Source organism: Triticum aestivum, chromosome 3A (genome assembly GCF_018294505.1).
Source record: "Triticum aestivum cultivar Chinese Spring chromosome 3A, IWGSC CS RefSeq v2.1, whole genome shotgun sequence".
NCBI lineage: Eukaryota > Viridiplantae > Streptophyta > Magnoliopsida > Poales > Poaceae > Triticum > Triticum aestivum.
The window spans coordinates 125,046,479-125,063,984 of NC_057800.1; positions in this window are offsets into that span (position 1 = coordinate 125,046,479).

The following is a 17,506-nucleotide window of genomic DNA, read 5'->3' on the forward strand; positions in this document are numbered from 1 at the left end:
ACCGGCTGTTGAACCGGGTGTTCCTTGCCAACCTCCTTGCGCTCCACCACAATCGCCACACTAACAGCTCGTGAGTTGGCGGCTACGTATAACAACAGTGGCTCTTTCTCAACTGGAGCAGCAAGGACCGGAGGCTCAGCAAGCTGTGTCTTCAGATCTTCAAAAGCAGAGTTTGCAGCATCGCTCCAAACAAAATCATCTTTTTTCTTCATCATCTGATACAAAGGCATCGCCTTCTCCCCTAACCGGCTTATGAACCGGCTCAAAGCAGCAACACGACCCGCCAGCCGTTGAACGTCATTGATGCATGTTGGTTTGGCCAGGGATGTAATTGCCTTGATTTTCTCTAGGCTAGCTTCAATACCTCGGTTGGACACCAAAAAACCCAAGAGCTTGCCGGCTGGGACTCCAAAAACACACTTAGCCGGGTTAAGCATCATTTTGTAGACCCGGAGATTATCGAAGGTTTCTTTCAGATATGCGACCAAGGTTTCCTCTTTCCTAGATTTTACCACTATATCATCCACATAAGCATGAACATTACGCCCAATCTGATCATGAAGACAATTCTGCACACACCGTTGGTAAGTTGCATGGGCACTCTTAAGCCCAAAAGGCATAGACACATAGCAGAAAGCTCCAAAAGGAGTGATAAAAGCCGTCTTCTCCTGATCTTTGACTGCCATGTTGATCTGATGATAACCTGAATAAGCATCCAAGAAACTCAAACGTGCGCAACCCGTCGTAGCATCGATGATCTGATCAATACGGGGGAGGGCAAAAGGGTCAGCCGGACAAGCCTTGTTTAAATCGGTGTAATCCACTCACATACGCCAGGTGCCGTTCTTTTTGAGTACAAGCACCGGGTTGGCTAACCACTCTGGGTGAAAGACTTCTACAATGAACCCGGACGCCAAGAGCCGGGCCACCTCTTCTCCAATGGCCTTGCGCCTTTCTTCATTGAACCGTTGGAGAAACTGTCTAACAGGTTTAAACTTTGGATCAATATTGAGAGTGTGCTCAGCGAGTTCCCTCGGGACACCCGGCATGTCGGAAGGTTTCCATGCAAAGAGGTCCCAGTTCTCATGGATGAACTCGATGAGTGCGCTTTCCTATTTGGGATCCAAGTTTGCACTGATGATGAACTGCTTGGATGAGTCGCCAAGCACAAAGTTAACCATCTTGGTGTCATCGGCTGATTTGAACTTCAACACCGGCTAATGCTCTGTTGTTGGTTTCTTTAACGGCATCATGTCTGCCGGGTCAACATGATCCTTGTAAAATTTAACTCCTTTGTTGCACAAACAGACTCAGCATAGGCAGCATCACCTTCTTCACACTCCAAGGCTATTTTCCAGCTCCCATGTACTGTAATGGTGCCCTTATAACCCGGCATCTTGAGCTGCAAATATACATAACACGGTCGGGCCATGAACTTGGCATAAGCCGGCCGTCCGAACAAAGCATGATATGGGCTTTTGATTTTAACCACCTCAAAGGTTAATTTTTCTGCTCTGGAGTCATACTCATATCTGAAGGCTACGTCCAGTTCAATCTTACCAACTGGGTATGCCGACTTGCCAGGTACCACACCGTGAAAACCAATGTTGGGTTGTTTAAGACTCTTATCAGTCAATCCCATCCGGCAGAACGTCTCATAGTAGAGGATGTTGATGTTGCTGTCTCCATCCATGAGTATCTTAGTGAATTTATATCCACCAACCTGAAGCGCTACTACCAAGGCCAAGTGACCCGGATTATCAACCCGGGGTGGGTGATCCGCTCTGCTCCACACAATAGGCTGCTCTGACCAACATAAGTAACATGGAATCGCCGGCTCAATGGCATTGACGACCCTCTTGTGAAGCTTCAGGTCCCTCTTACATAAACTAGTGGTGAACACATGGTATTGCCCACTATTCAGCTATTTTGGGTTGCTCTGATATCCGGACTGTTGCTGCTGATTACCTTGGCCGGGTTGTGGATTATATCCTCCTTGGTTACCAGGATGGCCCTGACCGTGAAATCCTCCTCCACCTGAACCGGCGCCCGGGCCATGGAAACCTCCTCCACCTGAACCGCCACCTGGGCCATGACCTCCGTCGAACACGTTTGAATTTTTAAATGCCTTTATGATTGTACAATCTTTTCATAGGTGGGTGGCTGGCTTCTCCCGGGTGTCATTCCTTGGACAAGGCTCATTCAATAGTTGCTCAAGGGTGGGGCCAGACCCGCCCGACCGAGGGGGTTGCCTGCCCTTGCGCCATTGATTTCCGCCCTGCACATTGGTTTTAGCGACAAACTCATCAACCTTACATTTATTACCTCCTTGATTTGCTGGGTTATGCTGGTGACCCTTGCCGTTGTCGTTCTTCTTTCCCTTGGCTGTCTTTTCTTCGTCAGACACCGGGTCTTTGGTACTATCAGAATCAGCATACTTGACGAGAGCCGCCATCAACTGGCCCATGTCATTGCAGTCACGCTTGAGCTGCCCCAACTTCTGCTTCAGAGGTTCAAAACGGCAATTTTTCTCCAACATCAAGACTGCTGAGCCGGCATCCATCTTATCAGACGAATGTATTATCTCCTTGACCCAGGGCACCCAATGGGTTGTAGACTCACCGTCCTCTTGCTTACAATTAGTCAGGTCCACTATCGACATAGGCTGCTTACACGTGTCTTTGAAGTTCTGGATGAACCGGGCCTTCAACTCCGCCCATGAGCCGATAGAATTGGGTGGCAACCCCTTCAACCAAGTACGAGCTGTTCCATCCAACATCATAGTGAAATACTTGGCCATTGCCGCGTCGGTGACCTCCAACAACTCCATAGCCATCTCATAACTCTCAATCCAAGCCCCAGGCTGTAAGTCGGCCATGTAATTAGGCACCTTACGGGGGCCCTTCAAGTCTTTTGGCAAACGCTCAGTACGTATGGCTGGCAACAGGCAAGGGACACCTCCGGTTCTTGTGGTCACCCTTGCCTCAACTCAGGTTGCTAGGTAAGCCGGAAAGGTCTGATGAGCCGCCTGCTCTGCTGCCAGTTGAACCGCTTTCTCCGCCTCTTGCCGGATCCTCTCCTGATCCGCCAAGTTAACGGTTCTAGCCCGCACTGGCTCATATCTGTGCGGCCGGTTGTGGCGCTGAGCATTGCTTGACATGTCAGCTGACTCCATATGCCTACTGTAGCTTGGGCCCCGGCTTGGGCAAGGAGTTGAATGGATCCTGTCTCGACTATAGGAGTATGCATCCTGCTGTGCCAGAGCTGTTTGAAGAAGTTCTCTCACCCTGTGTGTTTCGATCGCCGCCGGAGAGTCGCCCTATATTGGGAGAGCCGCCAAACGTGCCGATGCTGCAATGAGGTTTTCCAAGGGATTGGAGAAGTGACCCGGCAGAGTTGGCACATAATGAGGCGGAGCGGTATGTACGCGAGGTGGCTCCATGGCACGCGGTTGAACCGGTTCCCCGGGCGTCGTGATCCGATTTGCCTCCAGCGGGTTGCTTGCTCCAGCCCCGGGTGTATGAAAAAGGTTCCTAGGATCGAGCGTTAGAGGTAGACATGACTGAGTTTCCTGATGCCTTCTTCTCATGACCTCGTTTGACGCGCTCAGATCCACCGAGAGCCGGAAAGTCTCCGCTTGAAGCTGTTGCACACGAACGTCTAAAGCTGCCCGCTCTGCTGCCATCCTGACTTCCTCTGGTGCTAAATTTTCTTTAGCTTGTACCATCTCTTCACGTACATGTGCCACCTCTGCGTCATGCCGGGCTTTATCCGGCGGCTCTACCCCGACAATCAACAGAGTCGTCAGGTTATCCATGAGGTCCATTAGAATCTGAGCCGGGGGGCGCGCGTGGTCTCCTGACCCGGCTGCGGCCGACCCGGTAGCTGTTGCCGCTGCTGCTGTGGAGTTCTGCCCAGGCTGTGTCCCTGCCATGAAGACTCCGGCCCAATTCAGCGGCTTAAGGGGTACGGAATGCTACTGCCATCGGAACAGCCCCTGAGCTTGCCATCCTGCAGCTGGTACAAAGAGTCTGTCTCGCCCGTTGATGATGCAGTGTCAGAACAGACGACCGTCTCACCGCCCTCCACTGATCCTTCAGAGTATTCACCGCCGTGGATGCAACCTACGAAGGCATGCTTCACGACAGAATGAACACGGGTGGTCCTCGCGCGTCGAGCCGTTTCTACGAGGTTGGTGTGGACGTCCGGCTCGGGGCCTGACTCGCCGATCCGGCCGATGAAGATGTGAATTCCGCGGAAGGGGACCCGGTACCCGTACTCAATTGAGCCGGCCTCGGGGCCCCATCCTTCGTCGTCGATGTAGAGCTTGCCGCGACGACTCTTGGTCATCCAGCCCACCGCGTATCCCTTGAGCCCTTCGAAGTTGCCCTTCAAGAACTCAAATCCACCGTGCGCTGGCCCCATGGTGGGCGCCAACTATCATGGAATTGTCACGACAGATGTCCTAGTGGAAGGACTTAGTCGTAGGGCCATCGCAACTAGGAATCTTAAAGGGGTTAATCGGGACAAAGGACATGAGAGGTTTTATACTAGTTCGGCCCCTTACGATGAAGGTAAAAGCCTACATCTAGTTGTGTTTGGTATTGCTGGGGTTTCGATCACCAAGAGGCTAACTCGCTGGCTTGGTTATCGATCTCTTGTTTCTTTCCCTAAGCCGCCACCGGGTCGTCCCCTTATATACACGGGTTGATGCCTGGTGGCCTACAGAGTCCCGGCCGGCTCATAATCGTGTCCGGCTCGGTGACTTCCTTTACATGCCTTTCCTTACAAGTCTTCCCTTACATATGGCGGTTTGTAATATTGGGCCTTAAGCCGCCTCTAGCCCTTTGGGCCTTCTATAAGATTTGATAAACTATCATCTTAATGTTTACTAGGCTTCTTGTGTAACCCGCCATTGGGGCTGACCCGGCCCCTCCTGGGCAGGTCATAACTGATAGCTATATCCCCAACACGTACGCTTACGCGAGATTGGTTCCACTGACGTGCTTCGCACACTGGTGGCTGGTGGGTGTTAATTTCTTAAACTTTAGTTGAATCGGATTCAATGAATAGTGTTCTTTCTGAATATCAAAAAGCAATCACTATAGCGCGTTGTGGTTTTTGATGCGTAGGTAAGAACGGTTCTTGCTCAGCCCGTAGCAGCCAGTAAAACTTGCAACAACAAAGTAGAGGACATCTAACTTGTTTTTGCAGGGCATGTTGTGATGTGATATGGTCAAGACATAATGCTAAATTTTATTTTATGATATGATTATGTTTTGTAACACAGTTATCGGCAACTGGCAGGAGCCATATGGTTGTCGCTTTATTGTATGAAATGCAATTGCCATGTAATTGCTTTACTTTATCACTAAGCGGTAGCGATAGTCGTAGAAGCAATAGTTGGCGAGACAACAATGATGCTTTAATGGAGATCAAGGTGTCAAGCCGGTGACAATGGTGATCATGACGGTGCTTTGGACATGGATATCAAAGGCACAAGATGATGATGGCCATATCATATCACTTATATTGATTGCATGTGATGTTTATCCTTTATGCATCTTATTTTGCTTAGTTTGGTGGTAGCATTATAAGATGATCTCTCACTAAATTTCAAGGTATAAGTGTTCTTCCTGAGTATGCACCGTTGCTACAGTTCGTCATGCCGAGACACCACGTGATGATCGGGTGTGATAAGCTCTACGTTCACACACAACGGGTGCAAGCCAGTTTTGCACATGCAGAATACTCGGGTTAAACTTGACGAGCCTAGCATATGAAGATATGGCCTCGAAACACTGAGACCGAAAGGTCAAGCTTGAATCATATAGTAGATATGATCAACATAGTGATGTTTACCATTGAAAACTACTCCATCTCACGTGATGGTCGAACATGGTTTAGTTGATATGGATCACGTGATCACTCAGAAGATTAGAGAGATGTCTATCTAAGTGGGAGATCTTAAGTAATTTGATTAATTCAACTTTAATTTATCATGAACTTAGTACTTGATAGTATTTTTGCATGTCTATGTTGTTGTAGATAAATGGCACGTGCTATTGTTCCGTTGAATTTTAATGTGTTCCTAGAGAAAGCTAAGTTGAAAGATGATGGTATCAACTACACGGACTGGGTCCATAACTTGCGGATTATCCTCATTGCTGCACAGAAGAATTACGTCCTGGAAGCATCGTTAGGTGACAAACCCGCTGCAGGAGCAACGCCAGATGTTGTGAACACCTGGCAGAGCAAAGCTGATGACTACTCGATAGTTTAGTGTGCCATGCTTTACAGCCTAGAACCGGGACTTCAACGACGTTTTGAATGTCATGGAGCATATGAGATGTTCCAGGAGTTGAAGTTAATATTTCAAACAAATGCCCGGATTGAGAGATATGAAGTCTCCAATAAGTTCTACAGCTGCAAAATGGAGGAGAATAGTTTTGTCAGTGAACATATACTCAGAATGTCTGGGTACCACAACCACTTGACTCGTGTGGGAGTTAATCTTCCTGATGATAGTGTCATTAACAGATTTCTTCAATCACTGCCACCAAGCTACAAGAGCTTCGTCATGAACTATAATATGCAAGGGATGGATAAGACGATTGTTGATCTCTTCTCAATGCTAAAGGCTGCGGAGGTACAAATCAAGAAGGAGCATCAAGTGTTGTTGGTCAACAAGACCACCAGTTTCAAGAAAAAGGGTAAAGGGAAGAATGGGAACTACAAAAAGAACAGAAGCCAGTTGCTGCTCAAGTGAAGAAACCCAAGTCTGGACCTAAGCCTCAGACTGAGTGCTTCTACTGCAAAGGGACTGGTCACTGGAAGCAGAACTGCCCCAAGTATTTGGCGGAGAAGATGGATGGCAAAGTGAAAGGGATATTTGATATACATGTTATTGATGTGTACCTTACTAATGCTCGCAATAGCCCCTGGGTATTTGATGCTGGTTCTGTTGCTAATATTTGCAACTCGAAACAGGGGCTATAGATTAAGCGAAGATTGGCTAAGGACGAGGTGATGATGCACGTGGGAAAGGTGTGACGCCCCCGATTTAATTGTACGCTAATCATACATGCAAACGTGTACGATCAAGATCAGGGACTCACGGGAAGATATCACAACACAACTCTAAAAATAAAATAAGTCATACAAGCAACATAATACAAGCCAGGGGCCTCGAGGGCTCGAATACAAGTGCTCGATCATAGACGAGTCAGCGGAAGCAACAATATCTGAGTACAGACATAAGTTAAACAAGTTTGCCTTAAGAAGGCTAGCACAAACTGGGATACAGATCGAAAGAGGCGCATGCCTCCTGCCTGGGATCCTCCTAACTACTCCTGGTCGTCGTCAGCGGCCTGCATGTAGCAGTAGGCACCTCCAGTGTAGTAGGAATCATCGTCGACGGTGGCGTCTGGATCCTGGGCTCCAGTATCTGGTTGTGACAACCAGGTAAAAGGGAAACGGGAAAAGAGGGAGAAAAGCAACCGTGAGTACTCATCCAAAGTACTCGCAAGCAAGGAGCTACACTACATATGCATGGGTATATGTGTAAAGCGCCATATCAGTGGACTGAACTGCAGAATGCCAGAATAAGAGGGGGATAGCTAATCCTGTCGAATACTACGCTTCTGGCCACCTCCATCTTGCAGCATGTAGAAGAGAGTAGATTGAAGTCCTCCAAGTAGTATCTCCAAGTAGCATCTCCAAGTAGCATCTCCAGTAGCAACGCAGTAGCATAATCCTACCCGGCGATCCTCCCCTCGTCGCCCTGTGGAAAAGCAATCACCGGGTTGTCTGTGGAACTTGGAAGGGTGTGTTTTATTAAGTATCCGGTTCTAGTTGTCATAAGGTCAAGGTACAATTCCAAGTCGTCCTGTTACCGAAGATCACGGCTATTCGAATAGATTAACTTCCCTGCAGGGGTGCACCAACTTACCCAACACGCTTGATCCCATTCGGCCGGACACACTTTCCTGGGTCATGCCCGGCCTCGGAAGATCAACACGTCGCGGCCCCACCTAGGCAAAACAGAGAGGCCAGCACGCCGGTCTACACCTAAGCGCACAGGGGTCTGGGCCCATCGCCCATAGCACACCTGCACGTTGCGAGGGCGGCCGGAAGCAGACCTAGCCTAGCAGGCGTTCCAGTCCAATCCGGCGCGCGCCGCTCCGTCGCTGACGTCTGAAGTGCTTCGGCTGATACCACGACGCCGGGATACCCATAACTACTCCCGCGTAGATGGTTAGTGCGTATAGGCTCATAGCCAACTCAGATCAAATACCAAGATCTCGTTAAGCGTGTTAAATATCCGCGAACGCCGACCAGGGCCAGGCCCACCTGTCTCCTAGGTGGTCTCAACCTGCCCTGCCGCTCCGCCACAAAGTAACAGTCGGGGGCCGTCGGGAACCCAGGACCACCTCTACCGGGATGGAGCCACCTGCCCCTTCAGCCCCCATCTCCGAACAGTATCACAGGTAATGTAACTGTGTAAAGTATATCGTATATGCCCGTGATCACCTCCCGAAGTGATCACGGCCCAGTAGTATAGCATGGCAGACAGACAAGAGTGTAGGGCCACTTATGGAACACTAGCATCCTATACTAAGCAGTAGGATAGCAGGTAATGGTAACAACAGTAGTAGCAAGGACAGGTTATGCATCAGGATAGGAATAACGGAAAGCAGTAACATGCTACACTACTCTAATGCAAGCAGTATAGAGAAAAGAGTAGGCGATATCTGGTGATCAAAGGGGGGGGGGGCTTGCCTGGTGCTCTGGCAAGGAGGGGGTCATCTTCGATGTAGTCGAACACACGGACATCGGCAGCGGTCTCGGAGTCTACCGGAAAGGAGTAGCGGAGGGGGAACACAATAAATAACAGAGCAATCAAATGCAACACAAAGCAAGACGCGACCATACGCGGTGCTAGGTATGTCCTAACGCGGTATTATGTGATACCGGCGAAAGGGGGAAACATCCGGGAAAGTATTCCCGGTGTTTCGTGTTTTCGAACCGATGAACTGGAGGGGAAAAGTTGCGTGTTTGATATGTTAGGAGTGCGTGGCGGATGAACGGGCTGCGTATCTGGGTTCGTCTCATCGTTCTGAGCAACTTTCATGTTGAAAATAATTTAATCCGAGTTACGGATTAAAAGATATGATTTTCTAAAGTTTTTATGAATTTCTGGAATTTAATTAATTATTTAAATTAATTCGAAAATGGATTTATGACATCAGCATGATGTCATGCCGACGTCAGCAGTCAACGGGGGTTGACTGGTCAACCTGACCAGTGGGTCCCAGCTGTCATTGACTGTTAACTAACCTAACAGATTAATTAACTAAACTTAGTGATTAGGTTAACCTATCAGGATTAATTAAGTTAATTAATTCTTTAAGTAATTAATTAATTAATATTTTAATTATTTACTTATCTATTTTATTATTATTATTATTATTTTCGTTCTGGGCATGGGCCCCGTTTGTCATAGGCCCATAGGGGGAGCCCTAACGGGCGAACGGGCACCGGTCCCGGGCGCACCCGAGCGGGCACTCGCCCGTAGGGCGGGACGAGGCCGCCGGGGCACCGACGGCGGGGCACGCCGGCGCTGCTAGCCGGGGCCATGGCGGGCGGAGGCGCGCGGGCGGCGCGGTGGCGCGGCCACGGGAGGAGGAGAGGGCGGACGAGGCACGCCAAGGCACGGGGGTCAGGGTGCCCCGGCCGGAGCGGGACGCGAGTGGGAGAGGCCACGGCGGGCGCGGGTGGACGACGGCGGCAGCGCCCGCAGCAGACCAACACGGGGGGGCACGACGCCAGCGGCGAGGCGCCGCAACAGGGGACGGGTGCGTGGGGTCGTGGGGGCCGAGAGCACGGCGCGGGCGCCACGCCGGCGTGGAGTTGCGAGACGCGGCCGGTCGCGGTGAGCGCGTCGTGGGGGGAAAGAGGAGGGGAGGCGAGGCTCACGGCGGGTCGTAGGGACTAGGCAGAGGGCTCGGGGAGGGTCGATGAGGTCCGTCGAGGGAGAGGACGAGGCGGCGGCCGTCCGGCGACGACGGCGAAGGCGCAGGGGATGGGCGCCGGCGTCGAGGCGCGTTGGAACAGCGCGGGTTCTGGCCCCTCCCCGATCCAGTCGAGTGGGGGGGGGGGGGCACCTGGAAGGAGGCAGGGGGCGGCGTTCGTCGGGGTGGAGGGTTCCGGCGAGGGGCGTCGATGGGGGCGGGGCACGGTTGCCCCGATCCAGATCCAGCGGGGGAGTGGGGTGTGGGTGCGTGAGTGGGCTAGGGTTTGCGCGGTGTGGGGATAAGGAGAGGGAGTGGGTGCCGGCGTCGAGGCGCATTGGAACGGCGCGGGTTCTGGCCCCTCCCCGATCCAGTCGAGTGGGGGGGCACCTGGAAGGAGGCAGGGGGCGGCGTTCGTCGGGGTGGAGGGTTCCGGCGAGGGGCGTCGATGGGGGCGGGGCACGGTTGCCCCGATCCAGATCCAGCGGGGGAGTGGGGTGTGGGTGCGTGAGTGGGCTAGGGTTTGCGCGGTGTGGGGATAAGGAGAGGGAGTGGGGGCCGACCTGGGCCGGCCTGGTTGGCCCAGAGGCCAGCTGGGCTGTGCCCAGAGGGGGGGGGGTTCTTTCTCTCCTTTATTCTTCTTCTTTTTGTTTTCTTTTTCCTTTTCTTTTATTTATTCCTTTCGGTTTTTTTAAGTTATTAATTTATTTCAATTGTGAAGAATGTGAGAACAACACCTAAATATGGTGTGTTAAAGATACCACTGCCACATTAATTTGGACAGCTAAATAAAATAGTTTAATATTTTACAAAATACAAAAGGCATTTAATTAATTTCTTTTGCTGCCGTTTTATTTTCCTTTGAGCATTTAAACATTTTATAAAAATGTGGTTTCATCACCATAATTACCTATGTATTATTTGGTTCACTCCGAACATTTAAATTTTAATATTTGAAAACTTTTATTGTTTGCTCGATTTTGAATTTGAAATTCGAACTAGGTTCCGAACTAACGCGAGTTTATCCACAGTAACCGAGGTGACGTGGCATCATTTGCGGGGATTACTGTAGCTTAATCACCCGGGTGTCACAATTCTCCTCCACTACAAGAAATCTCGTCCCGAGATTTAAGAGGGGAGTAAGGGGGGGAAGGTCTGGTAACGAATATAGAGGGTCTTCTCATCCTGGCTTGCTCTTCTCGAAGAGGTCAACCCAATATATTGATGCCTTCATACTTCTGCTTCAGGTCAAAATGATGAAGTCGTCATCCTTTCTTCGGGATCTTCAACGTACTTACGAATAGGTAAGGGGCAGCTCGGCTACGACAGAATGCTTATGAGGGAAACAATCTGGGGTTAACCCATGAATGAGCATAAGAGTACCTCTCGAATTGAACCAATAAAATATGTCGAGAGTAAGGTACGAAGGCTCAATAAGAGGTTCCAATCGTATAGATAGTTGCTCGAAGTCTGAACCAGAGTGAGAAAGGGGTTCAGAGCAAGGAGAGTAAGTATTGCGTCTGATACCAGAATAGAGCATTAGGAAGGTGACCCGTGAATTACATACGAAGTCAAGCGTGGGGAATAACTTTGGAAACCGGGGGTGTACAGGAGAGTCAGGTTTTGATCCTGTGGAACTGTGGGTTATGGGCCCACCATGTGGTTTAAAAGTAAGAAGGGTGATGACGTCTTGCACGATCATGTAAGTAAGGCATGTCAGAGGATAGCCCGTCAGTTATGTCGGCAACAACATCGGTACCAAGGGCGAGGGACGAAGAGAACCAATTCCTGCTCGTTGAATGAGGCGGACCAATAGGCAAAGTTCTCGTCCATCGATGGCTACCGGAATGTCATCAACAATAGTAACAGGGTTACACCAGGCAAGATGGTACACCAAGGTGTTTACATAAGCAGGGATATTATGGCTTATATTGTATAGATCACAAGAAGGTTTAAACAAACCAATGGAAAGGAAAAGTGATTATTATGTTTAAACAGAACAATGGAAAGGAAAATGTGTTTAAACACATCTTTCAGGGGTAAATCCTTCCCAAGGACAAGCAGAGCAAGATATCCATGACAGGATATAAAGTAGAAAACCATTTAGGTAAGGGGGAAGGAATCTCATGATATTACCCATACAACGGTTTTAGGATAAGTGATAAATAAAATTTAGCATCGTGCTTCAAATGTTCCTGTTGAAAATCGGAGTACCATTGACATGCTTCGAGATAGCATTGACATGGTCTTCAGGTGAAGACCAGACTTTGGAAACACGAAGGATCCATTAGGAATAACTTGTAGAATAAGTCTTACAATTTCCTCATGGATAAATGGATAACCTTGCTGAAAAGGAATCTATAATGATAGGTCCTCCAGCCGGGGGGGGGGGTGCTAGGCATGACATCATGTTACCGGGTCATCAAAGGATCAACATCATAACTCTTGGAAAGTTGTCCCAACCATCATATCTGACCGAGATTCAGATCCGATTTGGTGTCAGGATACCTCAGACTTAGGATACCTGAGAAGAAAAGGTGCAACGCAAATTGACGAGATGACATTGTAAGATTCTCGGGGAAATGAACTATGGAGTGATTTCCGCTAACAAGAGTCCATCATTAACCCAAGGAGAGGACAAGGAGGTGTCTGGTGAACTCATCGGCAATTCATCGAGATTCCCAAAAGATGGATTTCCACAATTAAGTGAACAAGGAGATAACATTTGTCAGATCAAATGATATAAGGAAGTATGCTCGAGGAAAACATAAACAATTAAACATTGGTTGAAAGGTGCACCCGAAATATGGGTTGGGTTGCGCGACCAATGTCAGAATGGTGATTCAATAATCAATAGCCTAAGAATGAACTTTCGACCATTAACTTCAAAGAAATAGGGTTGCTAGAAGGAAAGAATCCAAACAACACCGTTCACTTGTTGGAATTAACACGAGGACCAAGAAAGAATGGTGATGGTGAGAAGTATTTCTATGTCAAGAATTCTCAAGAGGTGGAACAAATCTCAGAACATTCTTGACATAAAGGATGACAATATTCCAAGGTAAAGAAGAACAATGGCTGGATAGCAAGGAACTCAAGGTATAACACCAAACATGAACAAGCTTGTGTTGGTGGGAAGGCAATAAAGTGGTCGATGATAATACAATTCATCAAGGGCAAGGATGGTATTTCTCATCATGAATTCAATTGATATCCTGGATGAGCTTAGAATGTTGATGATCATGACACCTTTGTCGCGAGAGTTCATGAAGATGTAATTGATCGGCGACGACATCAAGTCAAAGTAATGATGAAGTGAAAGGTTATTGGAACCAAGGGTACGACACAAACTTGAACTCAAGCTTGTTGTTTAAGGTGAAATGATATGATGAGGAAGATCAACGTAAGCTTAGCTCATCGCCAAATAATTGTGCTACAGGAAAAGGACCCGGTAGCACAGTTAAAATTTAGCACGATAATGATACAGCCGATCAGGCTAGGAATGATGTGATCGGGTACAAACTCGTACTTATAGAAGCTTACCGAAGAGTTGTTGAACCGTAGTGCGGACTCGGTTCCGTTATCGGTGTCTTTGAGTGTTTAATAACTCAGAGCCCGCGAAAAATTGGAATCAGTGGGAAGGTAGCACTTGATGAAGAACTCATAAAAAGTTATGCAGTTCCATGATAATCTCGAGATACCAGGGGGGTAATACTCGACACAAGATCAAAGTAAAGGTTGGACTGGTGTATTGATCCATAGATGACAATTGTTTTAACTTGTCCGAGAAATGAGATCAAAGAAGAACAATCATGGTCAGAACCACGGTTGCAACAGGCCAGATCCTAGATATAAGATGAACTTATACCAAAGGAATAATTTATTTAAGAGAAACTTTAATGATAAGATCTACACCGTGTCCATCGGCATGAACACAAGTTCAAGGTCGACTCCCACTTCTCCAATGCATAACCTTTCATTCACTTCTCACGTTCGATGAAGTTGCAGTGTTGAAATTTTATCTGGTGAAGCACCAGAAGAGTATGACTCGTGAAAACTTTCGGGTTCACACGGTTTAGAGAAGGCATATGTTCAACCCATAGGGGCTTCTTAGAAACATATACCACAAGTTTCAAGAGTAAATAACACAAGCCCGAAAGCAGAGCATGGTTGGCCAAGCAGAGGATACAACTTAACAAAGGCATTATGTATCAGGGGAAGAACTCACAAAGTGATCAAATGTGAAGGACACTGGCGGATAACAATCCAACAAAGGACTTGATGGTCCACAAAGGATCTGATACGAGTATCGGTACTCAACTACAGGAAGAAGAATGCAAGGAGATCAGATTATAGAAACAACTGACTAACTCATTTGTCAAATGCAAAGGACATATGATTTCCAAATCAAGGGATCAGAAGCAATGCTCTGATTAGGGATGGATAAGTTGAATAGCCTTAGGGTACAATCAACGACAATTAGATTGGTTGAGAACCAATTCCAGTTAAAAGAATGGAAGCTCAGCCGGAAAGGTAATTTATAAGGATCAATGATGATTGCGTGTATTCGCAACATATTGAGTCAACAGACTCAAAATGATAATGACAAGGAATGTCAATAAGATTTCTATACTTATGGGATTAATCATAATGAAAGCAAACAAGAAATTCCAGAGCAATAGGTTGCTGAGGATTTTCGGAATATTGGGTGGTATTTCAAAGACTTTTGTGTAACACATGAACAACTGGGGGATGAGCGGATACTCGATAAGTGCGAGAATTAACCGTAGGGGTATTCAAGTGACAAAGAACAGCAAGGCAGTAAGCTCAAGGGATTATCGAAACAACGACGAGTTTTTCAGGGTATCTTGTAATAACAAGACCACTGGGGATGAATGTAAGAATAACAAATGCAAGTAGTTATCCATAAGGGTTTGCGGTGGAAGGTGAATTGCAAACGCGATGTACACAAGTTCTCGGGTTAACAGCGGAGAGTATCTTCAGGGTCTTCTGGTGCAGCAGACGATCATTAGTAATAAGGGGCTCTCCGGGTGAAAGTGATAACGAGATCCTAATGTTAGATTTAGTAAACTTCATTTAACCCGAATAGAGGAGAGATCAGAGTCCCAGAGTAAAGGTCGAGGAGTAAAAGATCCTACTACCACCCAATGGCGACGTGTGCCCGTAAGACACACAGCCATGTTAGTAAAAGTTTTTGCAACGTCTAGACTCGACTTCGGCCAAGGAGTGTGGAAGGGGGATTCCTACAGGCAGTCGGCTCTGATACCAACTTGTGACGCCCCCGATTTAATTGTACACTAATCATACATGCAAACGTGTACGATCAAGATCAGGGACTCACGGGAAGATATCACAACACAACTCTAAAAATAAAATAAGTCATACAAGCATCATAATACAAGCCAGGGGCCTCGAGGGCTCGAATACAAGTGCTCGATCAGAGACGAGTCAGCGGAAGCAACAATATCTGAGTACAGACATAAGTTAAACAAGTTTGCCTTAAGAAGGCTAGCACAAACTGGGATACAGATCGAAAGAGGCGCAGGCCTCCTGCCTGGGATCCTCCTAACTACTCCTGGTCGTCGTCAGTGGCCTGCATGTAGCAGTAGGCACCTCCAGTGTAGTAGGAATCATCATCGACGGTGGCGTCTGGATCCTGGGCTCCAGTATCTGGTTGTGACAACCAGGTAAAAGGGAAACGGGAAAAGAGGGAGAAAAGCAACCGTGAGTACTCATCCAAACTACTCGCAAGCAAGGAGCTACACTACATATGCATGGGTATATGTGTAAAGGGCCATATCAGTGGACTGAACTGCAGAATGCCGGAATAAGAGGGGGATAGCTAATCCTGTCGAATACTACGCTTCTGGCCACCTCCATCTTGCAGCATGTAGAAGAGAGTAGATTGAAGTCCTCCAAGTAGTATCTCCAAGTAGCATTTCCAGGTAGCATCTCCAGTAGCAACGCAGTAGCATAATCCTACCCGGCGATCCTCCCCTCGTCGCCCCGTGGAAAAGCGATCACCGGGTTGTCTGTGGAACTTGGAAGGGTGTGTTTTATTAAACATCCGGTTCTAGTTGTCATAAGGTCAAGGTACAACTCCAAGTCGTCCTGTTACCGAAGATCACGGCTATTCGAATAGATTAACTTCCCTGCAGGGGTGCACCAACTTACCCAACACGCTTGATCCCATTTGGCCGGACACACTTTCCTGGGTCATGCCCGGCCTTGGAACATCAACACGTCGCGGCCCCACCTAGGCAAAACAGAGAGGCCAGCACGCCGGTCTAAACCTAAGCGCACAGGGGTCTGGGCCCATCGCCCATAGCACACCTGCACGTTGCGAGGGCGGCCGGAAGCAGACCTAGCCTAGTAGGCGTTCCAGTCCAATCCGGCGCGCGCCGCTCCGTCGCTGACGTCTGAAGTGCTTCGGCTGATACCACGACGCCGGGATACCCATAACTACTCCCGCGTAGATGGTTAGTGCGTATAGGCTCGTAGCCAACTCAGATCAAATACCAAGATCTCGTTAAGCGTGTTAAATATCCGCGAACGCCGACCAGGGCCAGGCCCACCTGTCTCCTAGGTGGTCTCAACCTGCCCTGCCACTCCGCCACAAAGTAACAGTCGGGGGCCGTTGGGAACCCAGGCCCACCTCTACCGGGATGGAGCCACCTGCCCCTTCAGCCCCCATCTTCGAATAGTATCACAGGTAATGTAACTGTGTAAAGTATATCGTATATGCCCGTGATCACCTCCCGAAGTGATCACGGCCCAGTAGTATAGCATGGCAGACGGACAAGAGTGTAGGGCCACTGATGGAACACTAGCATCCTATACTAAGCAGTAGGATAGCAGGTAATGGTAACAACAGTAGTAGCAAGGACAGGCTATGCATCAGGATAGGAAAAACGGAAAGCAGTAACATGCTACACTACTCTAATGCAAGCAGTATAGAGAAAAGAGTAGGCGAAATCTGGTGATCAAAGGGGGGGCTTGCCTGGTTGCTCTGGCAAGGAGGGGGTCATCTTCGATGTAGTCGAACACACGGACATCGGCAGCGGTCTCGGAGTCTACCGGAAAGGAGTAGCGAAGGGGGAACACAATAAATAATAGAGCAATCAAATGCAACACAAAGCAAGACGCGGCCATACGCGGTGCTAGGTATGTCCTAACGCGGTATTATGTGATACCGGCGAAAGGGGGAAACATCCGGGAAAGTATTCCCGGTGTTTCGCGTTTTCGGACCGATGAACCGGAGGGGAAAAGTTGTGTGTTTGATATGTTAGGAGTGCGTGGCGGACGAACGGGCTGCGTACCCGGGTTCGTCTCGTTGTTCTGAGCAACTTTCATGTTGAAAATAATTTAATCCGAGTTACGGATTAAAAGATATGATTTTCTAAAGTTTTTATGAATTTCTGGAATTCAATTAATTATTTAAATTAATTCGAAAATGGATTTATGACATCAGC